Source organism: Dama dama, chromosome 20 (genome assembly GCF_033118175.1).
Source record: "Dama dama isolate Ldn47 chromosome 20, ASM3311817v1, whole genome shotgun sequence".
NCBI classification, from domain to species: Eukaryota; Metazoa; Chordata; class Mammalia; order Artiodactyla; family Cervidae; genus Dama; species Dama dama.
In genome coordinates, this window is record NC_083700.1 from 44,227,936 (window position 1) to 44,238,194 (window position 10,259).

Here is a 10,259-nt window from a genome sequence, read left to right on the forward strand (position 1 = left end):
CTTTCTGTAGCCACTCACAGGTGGAAGAGGTCCTGAATAGAGGCATTATGGTTTAACATTCAAGCAGATGGGCAGGGTTCCCCAAGGCAGGCCAGTGTATATGAACAGTGTCCTTTTAGTGAACCAAAGCAATCAGGAAGCAAAGGTTAAAGGAACAGTTTTAACCTGGAGTCGGAATTGACTCTTTGCTGCAACAATACCTCTTCAGAGGAGGAATTAGAAGGGTATCAGAGATGCACTGTGGCCTACCACTGCCCCTCTGGGCCTCCTTCTGGGTCAACAGTTCAGTTTTTGCATTCAGAAAGTTCAGACAAAACTTAGAATAAGCCTTGAATTGACGTAACTCACAGAGTACAGTGTGTTCATGGCCCAAAACTCTTTCCGTATTCAATTTCTAACCTCAAATTATGCCCCACTACATTGTCAAATGTTTCTTATTAGGAGCTATGCAAAAAGTCCATATAAAAGCAAAAGTAACTCTGACCAAAAGCAAAATCTGATTCAAGTTAAGGAAACTTCCAGGAAATCAAAAATCCCAAATCTTGCTTATTCAATACACTTTTCTTTCTATTTTCAACAAGAAGCATCTCAGTCATGTGCAATCAGCTTTCCTTTAGGAGCAAGTTGGCCTTTTTCTATGGGAATAGTTACAGCCTCTCCAACGCCTTTGAAATTTAATGACTCCAATTTTAAGTCACACTCACATATGATGTTACCAGGCAGAGAATCCAGGGTCGATAGGACACACGTAAGATGATTTCAGCTGCAGCCTTCACTCATATAATTTGGAAGAGACAAGATAATTTCAATCCTCCCTCATCAGTTGTCCCCATACATAATATGATGTCACAGTGCCATCATCGGCGCTGAACCATAGCAGAAAAATACAGTAGATCTGATTTGTCTTGCCAGAATGCCTGATAGGCTAGAACAGCTTATTTTGAGTCCTTAAGCCCTGAATAGAAATTCAGTTATGAGAATGCTCCCATTAAGAGGTTGATTATGACTTTGTTTCTTGTTTTTGACATATTTCTACATTACAAATATTGCAAATATGCTGTGATGGCCTCTTCAGCCTCCAGGCCTTATCTGAAGCTCTTGTCTTTGACTTTATGTTCATTTCACATCTTTTCATTCCCATATCTCCTTGGAGCCATCCCCTTCCAGCATGATTCTGGCATGTGGATGCTGAGGAGAAAGCACAACGCCTGGGGATGCAAACTCCACACCCCCTTAGATCTAGATGCCCTACATTTTAAAAGAGTCAGAGCTCCAAGGTTCACTGCATCACATTCTCCACAATGTCAGTCTTCTGCTCTTTTTCTAGATTTCTTCAACTTCAGAAATATCTCAAGATGTCTTTAGCAGTATGCTTTTTGCTATTGCTGACTCTTCTTCTGGAATTCCTTGGACCTAACAATCCTGTATCTTAAGGGGATCCTTTCTGAATCTTCAAACTTGTCTCAGCTGGAGATTTTCCTTCAATATATTATTGACTAAAAGCTGCTATTGATTTTTCCAATATTTGTGTCCTTTGCTGTTGTTTAGTCACTGAGTCATGTCCTACCCTTTGCAAACCATCAGGCTCCTCTGTCCATGCTATTTTGTAGGCAAGAATACCAGAATAGATTACTATTTCCTTCTCCAGGGGATCTTCCAAACCCGGGGATTGACCCCTGGTCTCCTGAATTGGAAGGCGGATTCTTTATCCTCCCAGATACTAGGGAAGCCCCAAATTACTCATTATCTACATTTGAATAGAACACCTCTGTCCTTAAAAATTATGCCCAAATTCCTCATTTCATTAGCCAGTTAAATCACTCATCCTCCAATAAAGAAGAGCAACAGAGGGGTTAGAGATAATATCAGAAAATACTTCCTCCCATGCTCGAGAAAGGTAGTGTTTTCTTGGGGTCAAGGATCTTAAAGTCTCTGAGCTGTTGTGGAGACTAAATGATTTCCTATAAGTTACCCTGATTAATAAAATCAGTAAGTGCTTCTCCACTCTCAAGAGTGTTACAAAATCTCCTTCTTTCTATACAGTGAAGGAAAGAGGGGATAATTGTGTTCTCCTATAATGTTCAAATTCAGGACACTCAGGCAAGGATGTGACTCCTCACAGCCATAGTGGAAGGAGAATTTGTTGATTCACTAACATCATATTTCTATCTTACAGCATGGAAGCAGAGTACATTGCTTAGGATTTAGCTTGTGGTGATTATGTCCCTTCTATATTTTATAATAATGGTGTTTGATCATTTTTTCACAGCATTATATTGTATATAAACTTTTGGACATTTTTCCTAAAAATAGCTTGACTTTTTAAAATTATAAATATGAAGCATGTCATTGCAAGTATTTCAAACAATACTTAAAAAGAGAAAAAAAAAATGGAAATCATTGGTTATTCTACTTCCAAGAGACATTACTGTTAACATTGTCATGGTAACCTCCCAGGGTTTTTCCTGTTCATATGAACACACATACCTTAAAATTATAAACTGGGGCATCAACTGTACAAGTGCCCACTTATTTATAAGAATGTATTTTTCCCTTAATAATATATCATTGATAGAGGGGGATCAAGATGGTGGAGTAGGAAGCACTGAGCTCAACTGAGGGAATCCATAAGCACATCAAAGTTTCAATTACATACATGGCAACCCTCAGTAAGAATTACCTGGAGACTAACAGAACAACCTAGTTCTTATTCAACCAAGGCTATGAGGAAAGAACCATATGGAGTCTGACAGGAAGGGATGGGGCTTCCCAGGTGGCACTAGTGGTAAAGAATCTGCCTGCCAATGCAGAAGACTTTAGAGATGTGTGTTCAATCCCTGGGAGAGGAAGATCCCCTGGAGGAGGGCATGGCAACCCATTCCAGTAACCTTGCCTAGAGAATCCCATGGACAGAGGAGCCTGGCAGGCTACAGTCTATAGGGCCACAAAGAGTTGGACATGACTAAAGCTACTTAGCATACATGCAAGAAGGATAATTGATCTAGTTGGGACCTACACCTTTAACGGGTGATCCAGAAGAGAAAGGGGATGTCACAGGCTTGGGGAGAGGATCTCCCTAAGAAGTGAGAGTCCAGACGCCAGTGGAGTCCAGCACTGGGAAGATGAGTCCCTTTGACGTGTTAGAAAACTAGTGGGTTTACCTGAGGATTGTAAGGAAGTGAGACTCCACTCTTAAAAAGCACATGCACAGTCTAGCTTTTTTCCAGAACCAAGGCAGAGGCCACAAATCAAAAACTGCCTGATGCTCTGGCCACCTGCCAAAATTGCCCCAGTGCATCCCAACCCACACCAGGCTCTTGCTGTAGTTCACCCTGCTCCTACACTTCTCCCTGAGAAGGCAGAGACCACCACTGTCTGCACCAGGGAAAAGCAAAGAGAGCTCAGAAGAGCAGTTCCAGGGCCTTGGGTCCCACATCTGTCCCCAACCAAAGCAGAGACTACCATGGCCAGGAGGAGAAGCTCCACTCCTTCAGGGCTCCTGCTCTAGCCTCTGAGGCCCCAGCCCCACTCCCTGATAGCAGGACAACAGCCATTGCTCCCGGGAGAAGCCCCAGCTTGCACAGGGCTTTGACTCTAGCCCTTCCAACTCCCAGGCTTACCTCCCACCAAGGCAACACCACTAGAGCATTGCAGAAGACGCAGCCCATGCTCCCTTCAGATTCAGCTCTCCTACCAAAGCCACAGGACACACACAGACTGCACACGGACAGTCCCAAACAAGGACTCCCGACTGGCCTAACGTGGCCAACCCGCACCCCGGCAACTGATCACAAACACACAACTACTTAATTGTTTACTGAGGGTAGATATTTGCAAATGAGTCCTCAGTTTACACCCACATCTGCCTAATGTCTTATAACTAATGTATTTTTTCTTTAAAATCACCTTCCTACAATTCTCCAACAATGCTAGGAAGCATGGAAAATAGAATTTAGTTTAATCCAGTAACTTATATTGATCCAATAACTTAAACTTTTCCTTTACATAACAGTCTTCTTCAAGCAAATTCTCCCTCTTCCAGATTCTCGGTCCTTTCTCTGATATAGCCAAGATGTTCTCAAGTCGTGAGATGTAAAGGGCTATAGAACCCACAGTGATGAGAGGATGGGAGGGACAGGCCTGCCCACATGTCTCTGTATGCCCTGCTGGTGTACTCTGCTAACACTTGTGATTGGGGGATTTATTGCATCCTCTCTAGTTTGATCAGGACCCAGAGATCCTGCCTTCCTGATGAACCATCCCTTCACTTTCAAGTAAGAGATCCTACGTGTGGCTTCAGGGCTGTGTACTTAGCTGTACTTGACTATAGCACATTCAACCCTTGCCAGACCTCTGTAGAACCTCTGGCAAGTACCATAGCTGGACCCTCAACTACTTCATCCCCGCATCAACTTCACTCTTAGGACATGTGATACCTTCCAGGTCTTTTTCACGGCACGTAAGCATTAACAGTGCCTTAGGAGTTTTGTCTAAGATTCTCATTTTGCCGAAAACCTCCAAAAGGAGAGAAGGAGGGATGCTCTCTGGGGCTATGTCCTCTTTAAGGCAGACTGATGTAGACCGTTCTCAGTGCCAGCTGATACATTTCTCCATCTTGATATTAATGTTTCCTGTTTGGTGTGACAGACACATATGTATACATATCAGGTATAGTACAAATACTATGTTCCCAGCTTGTGTCAAAAATATTTTTGATAGTCCTTGGTGTTTTTCCATTTAAAAATGAAGCTAGCTTAGTGAAGTATATAGGATAAGACAAGTTTCAGTCACAGCTCATAAAACAGAATTACCATCAACAAGTAGCTACAAAAGTGTTTAATCAAGGCTGTTGGGAAGAGTGACACAAACAAGCATAATGGAGACACAGTGAAAGGGTGCCCGGGTCAGCATTATAACGCAAAAGTTATTGCCAGTATTCTTTTATTTCCTCAAGTCGTTTGCAATTTTAGAGGTGCCCAGTTTGTACTAAGGCATAAAGAACTAAGAATGAACCCCATGAGGTTTTAACATTGTTGGCCCAGTTTTAAAATGTGGTTAACTGAGTGGTTAATGTAGGATGAGTTGCCGGGACGGCATTAGGCCAATCAGTCTAATTAGGTTGCCTGCCCATTGGGCATGAACTGTGGGTATTTTGCTAAGTTTTTCTTTAAAACTTAGCACATTTTTTGTTTCAATAAATTTCTTTTGCACTAACTCTCACAAAGAGGCATGCTAAATCACCACTTAAGTATTATAAAAATAAAACACATGGTTTGTAAAACTAATACTTTCACTCAGTCTTCAAAACTGGCCTCTGATTTTATGAAAGTGCTTTAGTACTGCTAGATAATTTTTACCCTGAAACATGAATGGGAAAAATCTGTTGATACAGTTATGCATTAACTAGATGTTAGGCTATTGGACTTCTGTAGAATTCTACAACTCTCTGTCTATGTAAAGGAACTTTAGAAAATTATTCTATTTCCACCCAAAATTTCTAGACTGATTTATTAGTTGTTCAGTTATTCTAATCAGTAGTTCAAAATGCCTTAGGACTTTCTGCTTTTTCAATAGTTTGAACAGATATTAACACTGGTCTACATAAACAGGACTTTTCACTTCATTGATAGTTAACTAAAAATCTTAAGAGAACTAACCTTTTCCTTTTGTCCACGGATGTTTGTATTATATATGTTCTAAGAGTTAACATATTTTTCTAGAGAATTTTCCAATCATATGCCCATATCATGGTATTTAGACTACAAGATTCATGAGGGCATATCAAGTCTTTTTCATCTTTGTTTTACAAGAGTTTGTCACATGATAAGTGCACAACCAAATATGAATAAGTAGCTTATTGAAACTTCTTAGCAATAAAGGACATCCAGTCATGTATTCTTGAGATGCCACCTTAGGAAAGAGAAAGAACAATGACTCTAGGAGACTCCGCTTATGAAGATTCAGGAGATTCATAAGAACTTCAGTAAGAAAACAATTCATTCAAGATGGTGAGATCCACGTAGGCAAATATTTCCCTACAAATAACATACCTGTATCTTACTCTGGTTATTGTGACTTTAACATCCTTGAGAACACCCTGTAGATATCACAGAGTCCATGAAATCCATAAGAGGTGCATAAAAGAGAAAATAAGGCAAACATTTTATAGTATCAGATTCCTAGAATTGAGAAACATCTTAGAGTTCATCAGTCTAAATTTCTACCAAAAATTAGAGATTCCCTTTCTAGACATGGTATTCATCCAGCTCAAATCCTTCCATTAGTAGGAAATATGTGCTTTGTAATTATGTGCTTGTGTGCTTGTAATACAAACTAAGGGCTTTCCTGGTGGCTCACGGTGAAGAATCTGCCTGCCAATGCAGGAGATGCAGATTCCATCCCTGGGTCGGGAAGATCCCCTGGAAAAGAAATGGTAAAATGGTAACCCACTCTGCTATTCTTGCCTGGGAAATCCCATAGACAGAGGAGCCTGGAAGGCTAGAGTCTATGGGGTCCCAAAGAGTTGGATATCACTTAGCAACTAAACAACAACAACAAATCCAAACTAAACATGTCCTAAAGAAATGAGTGGGCTTGAAGAAAACAGCTGTACATATAGGACAGAAAATTCCAGACATACTGAAGAAGAAATTTACCTAATTAGAAATAAAGCCTATACCTAGATCAAAGGAAAACATTAGACTTCAAAAGCCAGGATTAATGAAAGAGACCAAACGTAAACAAATATTGGGGAAATTGTGATTTCAAGGATGAAGCATCCTTCAGGCTATTCTACAACTGCTAATTGACACTCCTGACCCAATATGATTTCTCTTCTGCTTTTGTAATAAGCATATTTTAACAGAGCTACCTAAAATAAACATTCCCTTTCCCAGCCTCTCTTGCATCTCAGTGTGGCTATATATCACTTTCTGGTCCAAAGGATGTGAGCAGAATTTGTGTATGTAACTGCTAGGTCCCGTTCTTAGGAATAAGAGGTATATTTTTCCCTATGACCCCTTTCTCCTTCCAGCTGGTTGAGATGGGAACATGGTGGTGAACCATTTACCATGTGGATGAAAACAACCTCCTAGAAATGGCAGAAAGGCAGGCTGAAAGGACTTGCATGTTTCCCTTGATTGTTTATGTTAGGACTATTACAAAAGAGAAAAATAAACTTACTTCTAACTTGTTTAAACGTTTTTCTTAGATTCTTACTTAATATACAGCTTACCCAGGTGGACAAATTGCAAAATATCAGGATCAGGATCTAAGAGATACAGATATAAATGTGTTTAGGAAACTTAAGTGTTGTACAACAGATATGATACTTTCTCTGCAGAAGCTCATGAAATATTTTCCAATATTACGTTAAGCCACCAAAAACTCATTAAACTACAAAAAAACAAAATTTGTGTGCATGATTTTATTTGGTAAAGAAAAGAATAACAAAAGGGTTCCGTTCAGTTCAGTTGCTCAGTCATATCCAACTCTTTGCGACCCCATGAACCGCAGCACACCAGGCCTCCCTGTCCATCACCACCTCCCAGAGTTTACCCAAACTCGTGTCCATTGAGTCAGTGATGCCAGCCAACCATCTCCTCCTCTGTTGTCCCCTTCTCCTCCTGCCTTCAATCTTTCCCAGCATCAGGGTCTTTTCAAATGAGTCAGCTCTTCACATCAGGTGGCCAAAGTATCAGAGTTCCAGCTTCAACATCAGTCCTTCCAATGAACACCCAGGACTGATCTCCTTTAGGATGGTCTGGTTGGATCTCCCTGCAGTCCAAGGGACTCTCAAGAGTCTTCTCCAATACCACAGTTCAAAAGCATTAATTCTTAGGCACTCAGCTTTCTTCATAGTCCAACTCTCACATCCATATATGACCACTGGAAAAATCATAGCCTTAACTAGACGGACCTTTGTTGGCAAAGTAATTTCTCTGCTTTTTAATATGCTGTCTAGGTTGGTCATAACTTTCCTTCCAAGGAGTAAGTGTCTTTTAATTTCATGGCTGCAATCACCATCTGCAGTGATTTTGGAGCCCCCCAAAATAAAGTCAGCCACAGTTTCCACTGTTTCCCCATCTATTTGCCATGAAGTGAAGGCACCAAATGCCAAATGCCACGATCTTAGTTTTCTGAATGTTGAGTTTTAAGCCAACTTTTTCATTCTCCTCTTTCACTATCATCAAGAGGCTCTTTAGTTCTTCTTCACTTTCTGCCATAAGGGTGGTGTCATCTGCATATCTGAGGTTATTGATATTTCTCCCGGCAATCTTGATTTCAGCTTGTGCTTCATCCAGCCCAGCGTTTCTCAGGATGTACTCTGCATATAAGTTAAATAAGCAGGGTGACAATATACAGCCTTGATGTACTCCTTTTCCTATGTGGAACCAGTCTGTTGTTCCATGTCCTGTTCTAACTGTTTCTTCTTGACCTGCATACAGGTTTCTCAAGAGGCAGGTCAGGTGGTCTGGTATTCCTGACTTTTTCAGAATTTTCCACAGCTTGTTGTGATCCACACAGTCAAAGGCTTTGGTATAGTCAATAAAGCAGAAATAGATGTTTTTTCTGGAACTCTCTTGCTTTTTTGATGATCCAGTGATGTAGGCAATTTGATCTCTGGTTCCTCTGCCTTTTCTAAAACCAGCTTGAACATCTGGAAGTTCACGGTTCATGTATTACTGAAGCCTGGCTTGGAGAATTTTGAGCATTACTTTACTAGCATGTGAGATGAATGCAATTTTGCGATAGTTTGAGCATTCTTTGCCATTGCCTTTCTTTGGGATTGGAATGAAAACTGACCTTTTCCAGGTGGATAATTATGGAAAACATTTGACTACTTAGCAAATTATATTTTTTCTTTTTTTAAATTTATTTATTTAACTTTACAATATTGTATTGGTTTTGCCACATATTGACTTGAATCTTCCATGGGTGTACATGAAATGCGTCTCTTAGGTCAAAGAAAAAATTTAAGTTGCAATTATTGTTATTTAGAAAATAATGACAAGAAGTTTCTATTAAAGTTTATGAGATGTGACCTCAGCACTGTGACTGTGGTCTCTGGATGTTGTTTTCTGCCAAAAGGAACCAGAACTCATTGAAGAAAGCTGTTTTCAGTTTTGTTTCAGTTTAGGAAATGTACAAATGTACAAGATGAGTCCAGAGTATTTTTCATAACAGATATAAAATTTTCACAGTATACTGAGTTCATGTCAAAATGACTCCAGAACAAACATGAAAAGATTTCCACTGGACAAAGTGAGTATTGTGAAAAAAAAGAATATCTGCCTTGGATTGAAACACAAGTATGTTAAAATCTTTCAATCGTTCACTTCCCCCAAGCAATTATTTTAAAAAAAAATCCTTGGATATCTATGAAGGTAATAGGAAACCAATTCAATATTTTGAAAAATGTGAAAAAGAAAATAATCAATTATTTATCTTGTCCTTCATATAGGAACTACACACCAGAAAAAAACAAATAATTGATGAGTGAATGTTTCCTCTTATGGAAATTTTGCAGCTAGTAAATGAAAAAAAGAATGATAAAAGTGAAAATTACTACTCTGCAACCCCCTAGGGCAGAACTAATGTAAATACTCCAGGCAATAATCAACAATGGCTGTAATATGACAAAATGACACTCAACATAATGTGTTTCTTGATGGAAGTACATAATTACACCTTTGATTGAAATCAAATCTGCTCTGATAAGGACCAATTTAAAGGGAAAACAAGGGACAGAAAAAAATATGATACATGATACCTAAAGAAAATAATCATCAAAATCCAGTCTTGGGAAACTTCTATAGAATAATAGAAAAAAAAAAATCAGATTTCTTCAGTAAAAAGATGGAGAGAGATGGAAAGAAAAAGAGAGAGACTTGTAGGGCAAAAGATATTTAATAGACATTTCAAGGTCCTGATAGATAAAATGATATGAGGTCTAAGATTTCTTTTAAAATAATCCAACAGTAAAAGAAAGTGAAAGAAGATGGACCATCAGTTGATATATTTGGAGCTGAGTAAATGGGAGTTTATTACACTAATTTACTTCTAAAATAAAGAAGTTAAAAAATTATGGAAAAAAGCATTTCTCAGAGAAATTATCTTAGTCTTGGAACTCTTATTAAATAAAATATAAACAGATCATTCAGCTCAAGAGCTTTAAAAAGAATAACAAAGCAAACTCAAGGAGTATAAAATTAATTTCAAAGTTAAAGCAAATATAAAAAAATTCAGAAGTGTAAAGA